At 42.4% G+C, this 19,430-nt stretch overlaps 1 long non-coding RNA gene across 1 annotated transcript; it reads left to right on the top strand.

The window, feature by feature from the left end:
* Nucleotides 1-249: 249 nt before the first annotated feature.
* LOC143441976 (uncharacterized) lies at nucleotides 250-18,979 on the top strand. The gene is made up of 4 exons (XR_013109799.1): nucleotides 250-336; nucleotides 12,442-12,514; nucleotides 15,351-15,528; nucleotides 18,849-18,979. It is a non-coding gene; the product is annotated as an uncharacterized LOC143441976 (long non-coding RNA).
* Nucleotides 18,980-19,430: the final 451 nt, after the last annotated feature.

The following is a 19,430-nucleotide window of genomic DNA, read 5'->3' as shown; positions in this document are numbered from 1 at the left end:
TGTTTCTCTGAGTATGACATGGAGACCCATCACCCTAACACCAGTTCCCCAAGGTCCAACTTTCAAAGTCGTTACACGTTTCTGTGTAAATGGCCATGTTAGGCAATTGAATTGAGGAAGTATACTGTTTAAGGGTGTGTAAATTGGAGTTGGACCAGGGACACGAGAAATGAATACAGAGAAGCTGTTCCATACTGGGGACAGTGAGGGAAGTAGGTGTGGCCTGAGCAGTGCACACAGCCAGTTTAACCTCACTGCTCTTCCTGTATGGGATCGTGGATTAGCTTCGTAATGAAGACCAAGACTCATTGGCTTATCTTGAAACAAGAATGAGAGGTGGGTGGACAGGAAGGGAGGGAGGGAGGGAGAGAGGGACAGAGAGAGAGAGAGAGAGAGAGAGAGAGAGAGAGAAAGAGAGAGAGAGAGAGAGAGAGAGAGAGAGAGAGAGAGCCCCAGAGCACACCGGTTTTTATTCTTGAGGTCTGGTGGGCAGGAAATGAAGCAGAGCACCGGGAGTGGGTGATGGATGACCGGAGGGGACTCCTCTGTCCTTGTACTGTATCCACTCACATTGGATTGGCATTGGAAGTCCCCATCTGCAAACCACAAGGGCTGGGCTGAGATTCTAAATCAAGTCTTTCTCTGTTCCTTGCCTTGTCTGGGAAGTGCTTTAAGTACTGAGTGAAAGAGCAACCCTAGTTTTTACACTGCTCGGTAGAGCGTAAGTCCTTCAGTGGCTGCTAGGCAAATGGCTTTGTACTTCAACACACACACACACACACACACACACACACACACACACACACGTTTGTATATACAGATATATGTGTATATATATGTATATATGTGTATGTATGAATGTATGTATGGGTGTACATATGTATGTATATTATCTCTCTCTACACACACATATACACGATGCACACATGCGCCCCTCCCCAGTCCCCTTTCCCTTTTCTTACTGAAGACCGAAACTGGGGTGTTTCTTTGCAGAACGTTGTTGTGAAGGCTGCTGTCTAGTTGAGTTGCTTCTGAAGCAGGAACAGTCAGTGTCATTAATTCCCCCCTGTGCTGTGTGGGCTGTGGAACATGACAAATCGCGTTGCCACTTCAAAATGGGAGCCTTCCGAGGCAGGTGGCTGAGTGGGCTGTCGAAAGGCTTGGGAGGGTTAATACGCTTGTGCTGTCAGCTGTAGAACCACCCTTGGGTAGATGGATGGCATTTTGGAACAGAGTGTGAGGGACTGGGGCTGTAATCCAGATGGAGACGTGTGGAGATGCCCCAGCCACACAGCTGAACCTGAGACCTGTTGTGGGCTCCTCCGTTGTGGTCGAACAAGGTCTGATTAGTGTGTGGCTGAAAGACCACCCAGGATGGAGACGGGACCAGAGATTGTAGTGGACATGGAAGAGATCAAAGGTCAAGCTCATTCAGCAGCCGAAGCGCAATCTCTCTCTGGTCTTGTCTCTATCTTATTTATTAACTTCAGTTCTTCCAAGGCTGTTGTAGGGAAGGAATTGGAATGGTTCCATGTGACTTCCAAGGAGGAAAGGGAACCTGTTTTGACTGCATGGGAGAGAACAGTTGAAGTAGAATAGGCAGCTTCCTGGGAAAGGGAATTTCTGTCACTTCAAGGGAAATGTGGAAGCCAGGATGCATTTGGCCCAGGTGACCTCTAGAGGCCGTTAGATGATGTCAGCCAGATTCTATGGCCTTTCTTCTCCACACTCCTCAAATGGCAAGTCACAGGCAGTTTCTGGCCCCGATAAAACTAGATATCCTGCCTGGGACAGACTCTAATTTCCTGTGGAAATGGAGCCATAAATGGATTGTTTTTATTTATTTATTTTTTTTTATTTTTTCCCCTTTCAGAAATTAGAGAATCAAAAAGATCCATAGTTTCTGTGTAGCCATAGTTTAGATGAGAGAACATAGTGTTTAGAATTGGATTCTATCTCGAACATGTACTTTTTATGGGTTTTATGCAAACACCAGACCTTTAGTGAGTAAATTGTGTCTGTTGACGTTCCCTTTATGTTCTTCTAAGCATTAGCTGAGGGGGTAGGGATGGAGTGTGTGACAGGGCCTGGTACCAAGCTCACTCAACAGGTGGAAGATATGTCATGACAATGGAAAGTAACAGTGCTGGGGGGGTAGGAATGGCTCAGAAACAAGGCTAGCTCACAAAGCACAGGAAACCTTTGTCTGGGGCTAGAAATGACTCAAAGACAAGGCTAGCTCACATCCCCTTGTATTAATAAAAGGAAACCTTTGTATTAGTTGCTGCTATGAGTAATGATAACAAGTTTGGTGGCTTAAAGCAGTAGAAATTTGCTCTCCCAGCCCTAGGACCCCAGAAGCAATGGGTCCCTGAGCTGTGGTCCCTTCTAAAGAACCATGTGAAGATCTCTTCTTGCCTCTCTCAGCTTCTGGGGGTTACAGGTGGCCCTTAGCTGTGGCCCTGTGACTCCCATCTGTGCCTCTGTTCTGACACGGTTCTTCCCATGGTATATGGGTTCTTTCTTCTTTTTTAAGGACAGAATTGGTTCATAAACATGAGAATTCTTTGTATTGGTTTCCAAGTCCAGTTAGACAGAAGATGTTTGCTTGTGGGCTTCATCGGGGAAGGAGATGAAGGAGGAACTGTGATATGGCTCCACGTTACATCTGCAACTTTCTGGGATAGAATTGGAACTGACAGTCTTTTAAACAGTGGCCACTAAACCCAGTGGTCCGTACCACAAAGTTAGCCTGTGATTCTCCACACACAGAATGCCATGCAGTCTGAACTCAATTCTGAAGGGAGCTGAAGATCTCTTGGTTGCAAGTCTAACCTATATCCTTTCCTGGGGCTAATACATGAGGGTGTGAGGCACCGATATAGAGCATAAAAAGGGAAGAGGGCTTCTAGAAGGTCTATTTGCATAAAGGATCCAGAGAATCAGAATGGAGCATAGCCCAGGGACCTCTTGCTTCTGGAGTCTGTCCTGTAGGGCTGGGAGAGTAAACCTCTACTGCTTTAGGCCACCAGGCTTGTGGTCATTTGTCACAGCAGCAGCTAATACAAAGGTTTCCTGTGTTTGTGAGCTAGAAGATCTCACTCCAGTGGAAGAAAGGAGGTGGATGACAAGCATGACCTTTCAACTCAGCGTTTTGGTCTTGGGTGGTATGCTACTCAAAGCCTGCCTGTGGTCTCAGGCAGAAGGTGAATTGAGAATTAATGCTAGGGTACCAGGAGTCATCACACTCTGATGATGCGTGAGATGGTGCGGCATAGCCTGTGCAGGTTTTCTCGGGCTAAAAAAGTGTATGTGTATATGCACATGTGCATATATATTTGTATATATATGTATAGGTGTATGCACCTGTTGGTGCACATGTAGAGGAAAGTTTCAGGACCTTCCTGGAACTCCCCCATCTTTTTTTCTCTTGTGGCTTGATCTTTTCCTGTGCCTAAAGCTCGCTGTTTCAGCTAGGCAGGCTTGCTGCTGAACTCCTGCAACTCAGCCTGCCTGTCTCTCCTCCCTTCCCAAATGCTTGTGTTACAAGCTTGTGTGGCTATGTCTGGCTTTTACATGGATGCTAGGGTTTCAAACCTGGCACTTGTGCTTGCACAGTAAGCACACTTATCCACTGAGCCATATAGTCCCCCCTCCATCTCTGCAGTTTTTATACCTTTCAGCCAAGGAAAGTTAGAACATTTGGAGAAGTTCAGCTGTGTCCCTCCAGTGGTGCCACGGGAGATGCCCAGGGCCCAGCCAAATATCTTTCTGCCTATTAGGATGTGACAGCGTTTCGACAGACATGGTTCTAGTCAATGAAATTGACAACTGTGCTCAGTGACATGGCATCACAAGGTGACTGGGAAACTTCCAACAGAAACAATAGAGCAGATGTCACTGAGTTGGGGTGGAGTTTAAACGTCCACTTAACAGATGTCTGGGACCCACCATATGACAGGTAACTGGGATACAAGGTAGGTTTGTATGATGTGGACAAAAATGCATCATGATGTGCACTTTGGGAAGCTCTTCAGGGACTGGGACTTGGTTTGAACAGAAACAAAGTGGTACAGAATTTCATTCTACAGTTAGATTTGGAGGCTGGGGCTCTATATAGCATAGGTATGCAGATGTGTGAGGCTTCAAGTGTAGCCCAGGAGTCTGCAAAGAAGGACTTCACACTTGAACACTTTCTTATTCTTGTTTTAATTAGAAAAATTTGATTGAAAAAACGAATAGGCTTTTTATGTATTATGTATATTATTTTGAAATATATATGTATGCATATATATACACAATCTGTATATATATATTTGTGCATATAATATTATATGGTTGTATATTTATAGATGGATAGTATATGTCACTTTTTTAAAATCTATCCAGTGATGGACATCTGTGTAAATACCATTTCTTGGCAACTGTGAACAAGACTGCAGTAAACATGGGAATGCATAGATCTCTTTGATGTAGTAACTTCAGTTTCTCTATGTCTGTCTGAGAAAGAGCTTGTTAAATCATATATAGTCTCTCTCTCCCTTCCCCCACCGACATGGGGAATGGCTAAGTTGAGTCTATTCACATAAGAATAATACGGCATCCCCTATCTTATCAATTTTCAAGAATATATACAGAAACCACAAAAGTCTCCCCAATAACCACCAAAGCAACCCTGGCCAAAAGAAATAAGGTTGGAGGCATTATAATGTTAAAATTCAAAACATACTGAGAAGTTATAGGGACAGCAAACTTATGACAAAAAGCCTGTCACATGGGCCAATAGGACAGACTACAGAACCCAGAAAGAAGTCTACACATTGCTTTTCAGCAATGTCAGCAGGAATATGTTCTAGGGGAAGGACATCGTCATCAGTAAGTGGCACTGAGGTAACCAGATCCCCCTATATGCAGAGGAAAGAAACTATATAACACACCCATCTCACACACTAAAATGTGAGACACCCCTCTCCCCCAACTGAGTAGTTACTAGAAAACTCCTTTGAACATTGGTTTGGCCAAGGATTTTTTGGACTCTGACCCCTAAATCATAGACAACAACAACAAAAAAAATCAATAAATAAAATTCCATCAAAGTCCAAATCTGTGCTACAAGGAAAGTTGTCTACAGAGGGGAGGAAAAGCCTACAGAGAGGAAGAAGACATTCATAGGCAGTCATTTGGCAAAAGATTGGTTTCCAGAACCTTCAAGGAACCCGGATCAACAACACATTAACAAGGAACAAACAGAACCAAATAATCTGATGAGAAAAATGGGAAAATGACCCAGATAGACATTTCTCAAAAAAAAAAGAAATGAGCTCTATGGGAAAAATTTCAACTTCGCCAATCATCAGAGAAAAGCAAATAAAACACTCAGTGTGATCTCTCATGCAAGTTAGAATGGTTATGAACAAAATGGCGAAAATAATCAATACGGGCATAGGGTCCAGAGAAAGGAGAGCTCTCATGTACTAAGAATGTAAAGGAGTTAGGTGCTATAGAAAAGAGAATGGAAGTTCCTGAAAATGCTAGAAGCAGAGTGTCCAGGTGGTTTAGCAAGCTCCCTACTGGATTTACCCTTAGGAACTGAAGTCAGTATGTCAAAGAAATAGTGAAACTCCCAATTTTATTGCAGTCCTGTTCATAGAAGGCAAGAAATGGAATGATCCTAGATGCCCATCACTGGGCAAATGGATAAAGAATTTGGGGGATAATACCCAACGGCATATATTTCAGCCACAAAGAGTGAAATTCAGTTATGTGTGGCAATAGGGATGGAATTTGAGGATATTAGGTTCAGGGATGTGAGTCACGCAGAGAAAGACACTGTATGCTTTCAGAGATAAAGTTGGAAAGCTGACCTCAAAGAAATAGGAGATGGGATAGTAGTCAGATCCTGGGGAGGGTCAAGAGAAGAAAGGGATGGAGGACGGGTCATTAGGGGGTACAGCTGGCTGCAAGGAGCTTCTTACATCCTGGAGTAGTGGGATGCTGTTGGTGATAGCCATTAGCTGAGTATTCCAAAATAGCCAGCAGAGAGGATTTTGCATGTATAGCACAGAGAGATGCTACACAGACATACCAATTACTCAAATCTGACGCATTATTTTCATGTATTGAAAGTGACAGTGCGACACTGGTTCCTTCCGGTCTGGGCCAGAGCACTGAGCAGATCTTGGGTGGCAGCTCTGCCCCCAACATCCAAGAACCCAGAGGAAGCAGGGATCCCAGGCACTGGAACTCAGGCAGTATCCTAGGTAAGCAGACAGCAGGGCCCGCCCTAAACAGGGAGTAACTGGGAACCAAAAGGACCCAGGAAGTTACTCCCGGCCTGGAACACTGGTTCCTTCCGGTCTGGGACAGAGCACTGAGCAGATCTTGGGTGGCAGCTCTGCCCCCAACCTCCAAGAACCCAGAGGAGGCAGGGATCCCAGGCGCTCTAACTTGGACAGTGTCTTAGAAACTAGTTCTCAGATCTGAGGCCTAGATCAGACCTCTGCCAGGTCTGCTGTTGTGTGGACCCCGGATTCCACCTGAGACATACTGGAAGGTCCACTCAATCCAGATCCACAGAGGAACAAATGAACTCAGAGCTTCAGACAACATATCCTGAGATATTCTAGAGGAGACACTGCACCCAGAACAGCAGACACCTAGCTGGACTACTACCTTGGAGGCACCATATCCTGAGGCATCCTAGAGGTACCACTGTAATCAGTGCAGCTGGAAAAGATCACAGAGACATCTGGACCCCTAGGAGATCAGACACAAGCTAGATAACTAGAAAGACAGGCTTCAGTCAGAGACAGCAAGTACAGGCAGCACTAGAGTTAACCAGATGGCAAAAGGCAAGAGCAAGAATGTAAGCAACAGAAACCAAAGTTACATGGCATCATCAGAACCCAGCTTCCCCATCAGAGCAAGCCCTGAACACCTCATTACACCAGAAAAGCAGGAATCAGAATTAAAATCACTTCTCATGATGATGATAGAGGGCTTTAAGAAAGACATAAATAACACTCTCAAAGAACTTAAGGAGAGCACTGGTAGACAGATAGAAACCCTTAAAGAGGAAACACAAAAATCTCTTAAGGAATTTCAAGAAAATGCAACCAAACGGGAAAAGGAATTAAACAGAACCATGCAGGATCTAAAAATGGAAGTAGAAACAATAAAGAAATCACAAAGGGACAATACCCTGGAGATAGAAAACCTAAAAAAAGATCAGGAGTCATAGACACAAGTATCACCAACAGAATACAAGAGATGGAAGAGAGAATCTCATGTGCAGAAGATACCATGGAAAACATTGACACAACTGTCAAAGAAAATGCAAAATACAAAAAGCTACTAACCCAAAGTATACAAGAAATCCAAGACACAATGAGAAAGCCAAACCTAAGGATAATAGGTATAGATGAGGGGGAAGACTCCCAACTAAAAGGACCAGTAAATATCCTCAACAAAATTATAGAGGAAAGCTTCCCTAACCTAAAGAAAGAGATGTCCATAAATATACAAGAAGCTTACAGAACTCCAAATAGTTTAGACCAGAAAAGAAATACTTCCCGCCATATAATAGTCAAAACATCAAATGTACAAAACAAAGAAAAAATACTAAAAGTAAGGGAAAAAGGCAAAGTAACATATAAAGGCAGACCTATAAGAATCACACCAGACTTCTCACCAGAGACCATAAAAGCCAGAAGATCCTGGACCGATATCATACAGACCCTAAGAGAACACAAATGCCAGCCCAGACTACTCTACCCAGCAAAACTGTCAATCATTATTGATGGAGAAACTAAAATATTCCATGACAAATCCAAATTTACACAGTATCTCAACACAAATCCAGCACTTCAAAGAATAATTGGTGGAAAACTCCAACACAAGGAGGGAAACTACAACCTAGAAAAAGCAAGAAAGTAATCTTCCAAAAACCCCAAAAGAAGATAGTTACACAAACATATCTCCACGGATGTTAGCCCAAAAGCTTGGATTAGCGAAGACTCAACCCACAGACCACATGAAGCTCATGAAGAAGGACGACCAAGAGGGGATGCCTCAGTTCTACTTAGAACGAGAAATAAAAATGATCAAGGGAGCAAATAGGGAAACAAAACATGGAACAGAAACTGAAGGAGGGGCCATCAGGAGACCATTCCACCTGGGTATTCACCCCATGTACAGCCACCTAATCTGTTATTGACCCCAGGTGGAAAGCAACAATACCAAACAACCAGAGCCCCCCAGGGTCTAAACCACCAGCCTCGGAACACATAGGGAGGGACCCAAGACTCCAGAGGTATATGTAGGGGAGGATGGCCCTGTCCCATTAAAAAAATGAATGAAAAATGAATGAATGAACACACAGTGGGGGGGATGTGAGGGCGGGGAGGGGATAGTGAGGGGGGTAGGTGTGGTCACTGCCTCATAGAAGCATGAGGAGGGGGATGGGATAGGTTTCTGGGTGGTGGGAGGAAGTAGGCTAAGGGGATAAAATCTGAAACGTAAATACTACAACCAATTTTAACAAGCGGGGGAAAAAAAGTCTTCAGAACCATCATCTTTAAAAAATGTCAGCCCCCTGGGGGTGGGAAATTTTTTTTTCTTGATACTAAAACTTGTTCTGAGAATTGTATATTGCAGAATACACAGCCTTGGTGTATCTACTCATCAAGCATACTGAGCAGACCTGCCCAAACCTCTGATGTCCTGGAATTCCTTCTGGATTCAGTGAAGACACAGCATCAGAGGCTTATCAACTTACTCTCCCCCCCACCCCTCTTCTAAAATCTCAACGCCCTTAATCAGCTTGAAGAAGTTAAAGAAGAGTCAGCGCCCCTATTCCCTGAGCTTGGGGACTAATGTGATTAATAATGGTCTGTCTTTCTAGGGACAAGTAGTGGTTTTGTTGGAACAGGGAGGATTAGCTAGGACTTATTGCATAGCCATAACCTACTGGTAGAAATCTGTATAATTATAATCAAGATGAAGTTATAATTTCTTAAATGGTACAAAATTTACTTTGATCTCAAATTTAAGGTTTTCATTGGTACGAGCCTCTTATTAATATAAAAATGAGATGAATATTGATACACTCATGGGCATTGTGCCTGTATAACACATTTAGGAATACAATGCCTAGACCCAGCCCTTTTTTAACTTTTTTAACTGATTTGGGACGGTTAACCTATGAGTTAAGGGACTATAGCAAATTCATATTTTTGAGTTTATTGTTAGGGTGTTTTCCATATTTTACTTAGAAATAGCTGAGAGGAGTTAACGGAAAACAGTCCAGGTTACCTTACATGGATAGTTGGTTTTCAAACCATCAGAAGTCCATAGAACTGATGCTACAAATATTTATATATTAATGTTCATATTGATTAGAGACCTGTCTGCTCCTGACAGCTTCCTGTGGTGGATTCTAAGAAGAAATTGAGCATCCTTGGAGTTACTCCAGTTGTGTGGTAACAGCCACTAGGCAAGAATTGCCTCTCTCCATCTACAGACAAATTACTGTCCAGAAAAGGACACACATGCAGAATAGTCGACTGATTATATCTGCCTAGACAGAGTAATCAGTCCTTAATAATCCTGCATCACCAAGGTCTGTCAGATGATTCTGGGCCAGAAGGCTGAAGATTTGATGCTCCAACATTCGGTAGTATAGGGGCTTTTCAGGTGTTCAGAGGTCTCTATAAATTGGCTAAGTTTTAGAAGCTATGCTTTGTGCTTCCCACAATTATAGTTAACTCAGTCATTCTGGATTTCTGACGGGGTTGAAAACTTATAGCTATTTACCTTAAGAGAAAAGATTTGAGTGGATGGTTGTCAGCTGACATTCATCCTAAAGCCAGGTTCAGAACTAAATGTTTTAGTTAGGATAGATGACAGAGGTGCTGGTTAGTCAACAAAATGATGGACTGGGTATTAGGACTATCTTGTACCTCACTGGTACAAATTGGCATAATTATGCTCTAATTGTATTTTGAGAGAAAAGTTTCATTTTAACAGGAAGGGTGATGTGTAGGAGGAGCTAAGGTAGGAGGAGTACTGAGAGGAAGAAAAGGAGTAAGAAGAGGAGGAGAAGAAGGATAGGAGAAGCTAGGTGATGAAAGAGAGAAAGAGGGGGGAGACAGGGAGGCAGATATTCATGTATCTCCACCAGTCAAAGATAGTTGTTATATCTAGGTTGGTCAGTGGGTTACACCTCTGATTGAACAATTCCAAACTTATAACGCTTATGATTAACATTATTTAAAAAAATGTATAAATGCAAAAAGGAAAAGGGGGCATGGGATAGGGGTTTTCTAAGGGGGGGGAATGGGGAAAGGGGATGGCATCTGAAGTGTAAATAAAATATCTAATAAAAAATATAAAAATAAAAATAAAAATAATTCAAAAAAATAAGAAAAGAATAAAAAAAATAAATAAAATAAAATGAAAGCTCAGAATAGTAAAAAAAAAAAAAAAAAAAAGAAAGTGACAGTGCACTGCAGAAATAGGTACAATTACGGCATGTCAATTAAAAAACACTCTTTTAAAAGACCGCCATAGGAGCTGGAGGAACAGCTCAGAGGTGAAGAGTGTGCGTTGCTTCAGCAGAGGACCCAAATTTCCAGCACTCACGTGAGATGGCTCACAATCATCTGTAGCTCCAGCTCCAGGGGCTCTGATGACCCTCTTCTTCAGGTACCTGTACCCGCACGCACGAACACGCCCTCCCATACACACACGGTTAAAAATAAAATCTTAAGAAGGATGCAATCCATTCTTACTAACTCCTGCTTACTCTGTACTGCAACGACCTTCTGCTGATGTCACCGGAAACTGTACTCTCAACCATCCCTTCAACCCCTAACTCCCTGCTGCCTCTCAACATTCTACTCTCCTCTTGTATGAGTTAGGGTCACAGACTCAGCACATAATACCCTCGGGGTTTGTCCACTCTATCTCAACTAACAGATTTTATTTTTCCATTTTAAGGATGAATAATGTTTCATTGTGTGAATAGTCCATGTTTTCCTTTTTCATTTCATCCACTGACAACTTCTTTATTTAATCTTATGAACTGACTATTGTGAGTAGTGCTGCATGAACATGAGGGTGTAGCTGTCTCCTTGACACACTGACCTTATTCTCATTTGCCTGGTGATAACCATTATTATTATTATTAATTTTTTTTAGCCCCTGATGTTTACTTGTGGTGAATCCAGTCATGAATTCAACCCTCAGGGAAGCTGAGATGAGTGGCCATTGAAGGGACAAACTGGTGATGTCAGTCGGAGGCCAGTCTTCATAATTCTAAGTGCCCTGGATCAGTGTTTGCACACATGGGTCCTCTCTTCCCACTTCTCTTAGGCACAAGCTAGGCCGATCACTGCATCATATCCTGTGGCCTAGTTTTTGCCAAACTCCAATAGTTTACATGGCAAAATGTAGATGGATCCATGTATCTGTGGAGAGGCCTGAGATACTGTACTTCTCACAAGCCCCTGCAACCCCTAGCTGAGTAGAGTCTGAAGACACTGTGTGCACATAACCTGTGGAGTTGTTTGTCCTTGGGAGATGACTTCAGCAGGTCCTCCATTTGCTAGGCCGCATTGGGGATGTTTCCTTATCAATTTACCGCAAAGGCCCATCATTTACAAATGCTATGTATTTTTTTTTGTTGTTGTTCTTTAAAGATGAAGTCTACCCGCACTCTGTAAAGTTCATATTTGGACTTCCTGTAGCACAAACTTTTTTTTTCCTGATAGGGCTAACAACACCATCGGTGGTGAAGCCCCCAAGTACAAACCTGTTGGAAGCAAGAAATCCATCTTTTTGGATGGAGCTGGGCTACTTACAAGGCAGATAACGTTCTGCAGCTTGCTGAATTGATGGAGAGAGGCACCGGGATTCAGACTCACCTATTTTTCATTCTTTGAATGAAGTCTATCTTCTGAATTACATGAGCCGTGTGAAGCAGGGAAAGAGAGCAATGGTTCTGGAAACAAAAACAGAGTTCTTATCTTTTAATACAGAAGAGAGTGCCTCAGGATATTATTATTTGTGATTTATGGGGTGCATAGCAATATGACCAGTGTTTCACCATAGCCGACAGAGGACTCTGACCCTCTGCCTTTGATGAACTCTTGTAGTTTCCCAGGGGCAATTTTCCACTGAAGGATAGCTACTGTATCACAAAATTCTGGCTTAAAAAAATCATACCAAATGAGCTACTAGTAAATTTAGCTTCTGTCCTATCCCGATCATAGATTTAGTCTGTGACCATCCAAAATGCTTAAAACTTCTTTCCACTAACAGGTTAGAATTATCATACTGGTTCTCAAGATTTATTTATCTACACTATAACTTTGAGTGTGTCTATTAGTTAATTTTGACTGGGGCTACGGACATGACTTAGCTGTATACATTTAATTCCAGCATTTGGGAAGCAGAGACAGGTGGATCTTTGAGCTTGAGACCAGGCTGATCTACAGAGAGTATCCTGGGACAGGTAAGACTACACAGAGAAACCCAATCTCAAAAAACCTTTAAAATAATTACTTGCCACACCATGAGGTGTGGGTCCTCTGCACCCACATAAAGACAGTGGGGTGCAGCAGTGAGGTGAGCACCCATGATCCTGGTGCTGAGGAGGTGGAGACAGACACCTTTCTGGAACTTTCTGGCCAGCCAGTCTAGTTGAATTGGTGAATGCAGATCCTTGTCTCAATAAATATGGTGGAGAAGGATGGAGGAGAAAAACCTGATGTTAACCTTTAGCTTCCACGTGTCTATAGACACACATGTGTGCACACATGCACACACATGCACATATATGCACCCACTTACATGTGAAGACATATATACACACATATATACAACATGCACCTTCCCATGAATACATAGACACACATTACACACAAAATATTATTGGGAACTCAACTTTCTTTCTGAATATATATCAGGTTTTATTATCAAGAGCAACTATGCAAATACATGAAATCAACTAAACAAACAAAACAGAAGATGGATTGCTGCCTTTAGAGACAGTAGCAGAAGGGAGGCAGGCTCCTTTGTTTCCTTCCTTCCTGTCTTCCTAATTTTTCAAAACTTTATCTTGATATAATTTCAGACTCACAGACAATTTGCAAGAACAGACCAAACAATTCTAAGTTTAATCCTGAATTTAACCATATTTGCTTCTTCTTTCTCTTTGTGTATGCATCTATGTTTAAGTGTTATTTTCTGACCCGCTTAAGAAACAAACATATCCCTTTATGCATAAATGCTCTCATAAATATTCTTAGGAGTAAGACAGTTTTTGGCATAACCACGGTGCAGTTATCAAAATCAGCAAACTAAAAAAATGATACTATTAAATCTATAGATACATCAAAATTTGTCAATTATTTTGGTACAGCCCTATAAACACAATAAAACATACTTTTCTTTGGCTCAGGGTCCAGGCATGGCTCAGCCATTGTATATGGATGCCCTGTTTCTTTTTGCTTTCTTAACCCCAATCATCAAGCCAGTCACTCTCTGTTTCACAGAGAGGGTAAATTCTTGACCTTTGGAGATTTCATGGAAGCTGAACAGACAAATGTTATTTTAACAAGCAACTGTAAAAGTCAGTGTGGGAGTCCCAAGGTTGAATTCTGAGAATACTAAAGTTATAAAAATATGGCAATTATTATGAAAGTTGTAAAAAAAATACAGTTAGTATAAAAAAGACACAGAAATGAATCCAGCAAAAGTTAAAGTTTTCCCTCCAGTCCTTGATTTCATCTGAATAAGGAGTTAAAGATTTTGGTACATTGTTTCAGATATTTATCTCTGTCCATAAAATATATAAAATTATAGCATGTCCTTCTTAAAGCAAAAATGGGGCCATACTATAAATATTACTCTGTAATTTTCTTTTTGAAAATACACTAGCATGCTGTACAGCCGTTTCAGAGTGGAGTTTTGCTATCCATTTGCAGACCCCTGGTCTGAGTCAAGCTCTTTTGCCTTGGTGCCAGCTCTGATTTATTGAGAACACTTGGAAACAGCCTTGTTCTTAGCTAGGTGTTCAAGCACCAAGGAGAATTTGGGATGCAAAGCCTTTCCGGTGTTTGGACTCTTTCTGCCTCCTCGTTAGTGGCACAAAGAGAACCTTCCCTTAATTTATGTCTATTTGTGGAAAACTTTCTGTGGGTGGCTAACTTGGGTAACCTTGAACGTACCTGGGTTATGTACCCTTGACACCAACCCATTTTCCAGGTTGAGAACTAAGTATAAAAAAATGCTCAAAATAACACTTTCATTCCCTGACATCTGTTTCTTGACAGTACTGGACACACATACACACACACACACACACACACACACACACACACACACACACAACTTTGTAAAGTTTCTATGAGCACATCCCTCCACCTCCGGTGTTGATTCCTAGCTATTTGGATAGTCTTTGATCTGTATCCCATATTAGAAGCACAGCTGTTCTCCAGATCTTGGAGGACTTTACTGGGTTCCTGCAACCATCGGCTGAGCCTCTTTAGGAAGCTAAGTGTTGGTGTGGGCTGCCTTTTCTGTGGTCCCTGTCTGTCTTCCTCTGGCCCTTTCTGACCTTCAACTTTATTTGTTCTTTATTCACCCTGACCCGACGGTGCATTTAAACACAGAGGGTACGAGCTGGTGAAGAATCCAGGTTACATGTGCATTTGATGGTCATGTTAGTGGCTTTCCCATTTCGCTTCTTTTTTGGCCTTGAAAGCTCTTTGGAGCAGGGTCTGTGTTCCTGTAACTGTCTTCCAGCTCTTGTTGGGCAAAATTGGAGCAGTGATTGAGTCCTCCCCACCCTCATGGCCCTGCAGAGTAATAACATTTATCACACTCCTTGTTTAAGCCCTCTAGAGAACGACATTTCACAGTGTAATTTTTGCGCCACTGATGGTCCCCCGTGAGTTTTAACTTTCCCTCGTATGGGTTCACCTTTTTTTTTTTTCCTTTCTTTCCTGTTTTGTGTATCTATGAGAAGTTGCACAAGTCAGGCATAGCAAATGGAATCAGGTCACGCTCCCAAGTGCCCTTCACCTCAAGATTCCTGATTGTTTTTTCCTTATGAGTCGTGAGCAGGCCCAAATTACCTCACCTCCAGCTGCCCTTTCCACTTTATGAAGCAAGGCACCAAGAGCAACGCTGCTCTAAAAATCCCCGGATGACCTGCATTTGCTCCTTTTTTATTATCCCTTAAACAATGTCTCAGTAATTGAAATCTCGAGTAGCAGAGTTTTGTGATCTTGTCACTTAGCATTTAGTTATGTTTGGTTTATTTATATTGTGTCTTTAAACCCCAGAGAGGTCAGAGTCTGCCTCTGAGACCTGAGGGACCTAAACCAAGAATATCGTCATTCACTCAACAGTAAGAAGTTAAACAGGGGTCTAAGTGACCACGCTTATTTGAGAGTCAGAAGGAAGAAAAGATGGAGGGGTCTCCAGGAACCTCGGGTCATTTCAGAAGGAGCCACAGGGGAGGTGAGCCACAGGCAATGAGATTTATACTGCATGATACATTTTATTTATTTATGGGGACCTGGTATCTATTCCCCAAACCCCCGTATGGTAATTTATCAGTGAGTTCATCCTGATTTAGTAGTGCATGGAGGACACCTGCTGCTAATTCCCCTTTATTTCATATATTTCTTCTACCTTAGCTCATAAAGCGTCAACACTGCCATTTCCTTTATCATCCATCTGTATTTCCTTGCAAGTCCCACTTTCGCTGATCTATAGCTCAAGCCCTCCTTTCCCACCCCTTTGTCCTCTCCTCACAGATTGCATTCCTCAGTATTGACATTTCACTCACTTGATTTATCCCAACAGCTTCCCTGATGCCAACCAGCTCATAATTCCCTTCTGGTAGCATCACTTCAAGGCCTTCTTGGTTATTTCCCTCGGCTCCTCGTATTTGTGGATGGATGCCTGAAGAGATTTACTGGTGATTTGCCCTCTCTTTTAGTTTTCTGTTTGCTTAGATCCAAAGCACAGGTGCTAAGTTGTGAGGGTCCCAAGGGTATCTGGAATTCTGAGTTGTCAGCTTTGCTCTTGGTGGGGAGTGCCGGAGGGCTCCATCTCAAGCATCTTGGCAGAAGGACCATCCTGGATTTGCTTCAAGGCGAACACTCACCCTTCTGCATTCTGCTAAGCCTTGTTAATCTGGTGCTCCTTAACAGAATTCCACGGAGCTTCTAGAAGGCAAGAGCTGGATAATGGGTTTCAGAGGGAATTATCTTTGAAAAAAGGGAACACACCTGTAAGAAATGTATATGAAATTTTGGTTCTTTTTTATTTCAGAACTGTATTTGTGTGGTCTGACCATACTATCGTCACAGATAGATGTGGTGAGGAGGGACACAGGAGAAAGAAAAGATTTTCTTTCTCTGAATTCTTATGTTAATGACATCAACATATTGAACGCTACACGGTACAGTTCTTCTGCACTGATTTGCATAAGCTTTCTTGTAACAGTCTTACGGTGTTTCCCTCAGAGATTCTGTGACATGGATATGATTAGAGATGGTCTGTAGATAAACTACATGTGTTTCAAGGCCCTGCCCATCCCTTAAAATTACATTGCCACAGAGAACCCTTCATCCTCTTGCTGTGCTTCATGAGTAGGGCTGGGATCTCTCAGGGCTGTTAGCTGGGGACCATGATATTGATCAGGCTTATTTCCTGATAGCAGATAAAAGATCTTTCAACCGTGAGTGGTATGGTTTAGATTAGTAGTGTCCCTCAAAAGGCTTATTTGTTGAAAACGTAATCCTTATCTGGTGACTTCCTTGTTGAGTGGAGATTGGATCACAAAGACTGCCACTTACTCAGTGGACTAATTCATTGATGAATGGGCTGTTAGAAGGTGGGTCCTAGCTGGAGACATGTGTCACATCCTTGAGGTAGTATATCATATCCCCGGTTCCTTCTGTCTGTCTTTGTTTCCTGGCCACTGTGAGGTGAACAGCTGTGTTCTACTACCCGCTCTCTGTCATGATGCTCTGCTTTGCCACTGGCCCACAGTGACCACAGATTGAAACATCCAATTATGCTTGGTTTAATGTCTACTTGCCACAAATTTGAATCCTTGGAGTAGCAGACTCAATGGAAGGACTGTTTTATTTGCTTAGGTGACGTGGGAAGACCCATCCTGATTGGGGGAGGCACCTTCTGCTAGCAGCCCAGACAAAAAGGGCACAGTGGAAGGAAAGATATTTGCTGTTTGCTTGCTTGGCTTTCCCTCCAGTCTCTCTGATGGATTTACCCTGTTGCTACTGCTGCTGATTCCTTCACTGATATCAAGGACCAGGGTCTCTGGGCTTCCATTGTAGACTAAGGACTGGCAGCTCTCCAGGAAATCTTCAGGCTTTTCTGCTCCAGCTTGAGACTGGTGAGCACCCAGCCTTGTAAGACTAAATAACCATAAGGATGTCAGTCTCCTTAGTGTGAGGCAGTCACTGTAAGGCTACTCTGGCGACTCAACTAGTGGGTTTTCAGCCTCAGATGTGAGGCAGCTATTGATATTTTAATGCTTGTTGACCTACTGCATTCTTTCCTTCATCCTGTTGGTTTTGGTCCTCTAGAGAACCCTGAGACACCTCTGAAAAGATGAGCTTAAACCTACCTTCCTCTAAATTGGTTTGGCCAGGTCTTAATCACCATGATAATAGCTGACAGGCACACTGAGTAAGGGACAGTGGTCAACAAGCCATTTGCTGGCTCCATATTTCTGAGGAAATACTGATGGTAAAGGCCCGCAGTACCTTTTTCTCACTAACGTCCCTCTATTAGAGGAATAAAAGAGACCAGTGGACCTCCACATCTTAAAAGCAAATTTAAATGGGCTTCTGTTGTAGCTGGAGAAATGTGGGTACCTGTAAGAAAAAAAATTTCCTGGTCAAATTGCTCACACTGTTGTATAATCCCATTCCCCACAGTGCTTCCAAAGTGCTTTTCCCGTGCAGGGAAGACCACAACAGGTAATGTCAACTTGTGTTTTCTGATAGCAATATCTGGATTTCTGCCCTGTACTAACGTTCTGCTGATTACCGTGTTCCCAGGAACCTGTGAAATGAGGCAGGCTCATTGGTAGAATGACCAAGTATAGAAAAACAAAGCCATGACCACAGATGTCAAGGGAAAAAGAAACCAGACAGGGACATTAGACAAGGAGTTATTTCCTTAGCATAAGAGGCAACAGAAGATCAAATGATTTACCCCAAACTCTACTTTTGAAAAAGAACAAAGATTATAAAAAGAAGAGATGGCGTCTCTTTTTAGAGCAGTATTGCCAATATTAAATTAATCAACAGTTAAAGTCAGAAATATGACTCGTGTAGCCAAAGGGTATGTCTGTTTTACTCATCCAGCACCAGAGTTGAACCTACTACGTGCATGCCTACGAGGACTAGGAATAGCCAAGAGAATTAAAATAGCATCCACTACCGTGCTTTAGCAATTACAATCAGGTTTACGAATTCAGCCAATCCTCAACAACCGAATTTCTAGAGTTCTGTGAAAAATTTAATTATCCCATCGTAAGAGGATATAGTCTCTATAGGGATATGCTTCAGGTGTTGACTAAACTGCACAGACTAATGCCATTTAGCGAGACTGGATGACAGGATTTGAAACAGAGCAGACACCCAAGTGCTGGGCTGTGGCTTTTCTTCAAATGGCTTCTTGAAGACTTCCCTTTTAAAAGTCAGTGAGAAGTACTGACTTACCATTTATTATGGGGCATAATTTATCTGCATCGATTAAAATGATCAAGTGTGCAGTGACAGCTCTTTCTATTCCAGGTAAATGCCTCCTTTGTGCTTTGCAGGCGAGAGTTTCTGACGTGTCTCGGGAAACGCCGGAGAAGTCACTCTTCGGGGTGCGCTTTCATCCGGGAGGTGGTGTGGGATGGATTAATGGCAACTCACAATAAATTATTTATCAGATAATAAGTGTGATAATTGTCCTTATTTATCATCGCTATAACTTGCCTTGTTCTCCTGTCATGTGTTCCATCAAGCCCTCTCCACAGATTTGTTGGTTAAAATAGACAGCCAGAAGGTCATTCCAACAGTTTTTACTCATAATGACACCCTGATTATCTCTTAATTGAGAAATGTAAACTAGAGGCTCTGGGAGTAATGTGAGTGACCCTTGAATTTCTAGCACAGTGAAGAGAGTCATTCTGAACCTTATTCATTCTGCTACCAAGCACAATGTGCAGTCTTTTTTGATGTGCTTCTAAATTAATTGGAAATAACTTTTTTTTTTTTTATGTGAAGGAGGAGAAAATCAAAACCCACACCAACCCACATGCCTAAATTTGCTGCAAAAGAAAAAGTAGAGCTGGAACATACCTTTCACTCTCTACTGTCCTTCTGGCA

The sequence above is a fragment of the Arvicanthis niloticus genome, chromosome 4 (assembly GCF_011762505.2).
Source record: "Arvicanthis niloticus isolate mArvNil1 chromosome 4, mArvNil1.pat.X, whole genome shotgun sequence".
In the NCBI taxonomy this organism is placed as follows: domain Eukaryota; kingdom Metazoa; phylum Chordata; class Mammalia; order Rodentia; family Muridae; genus Arvicanthis; species Arvicanthis niloticus.
This window is presented reverse-complemented; position numbering and strand designations above follow the sequence as displayed.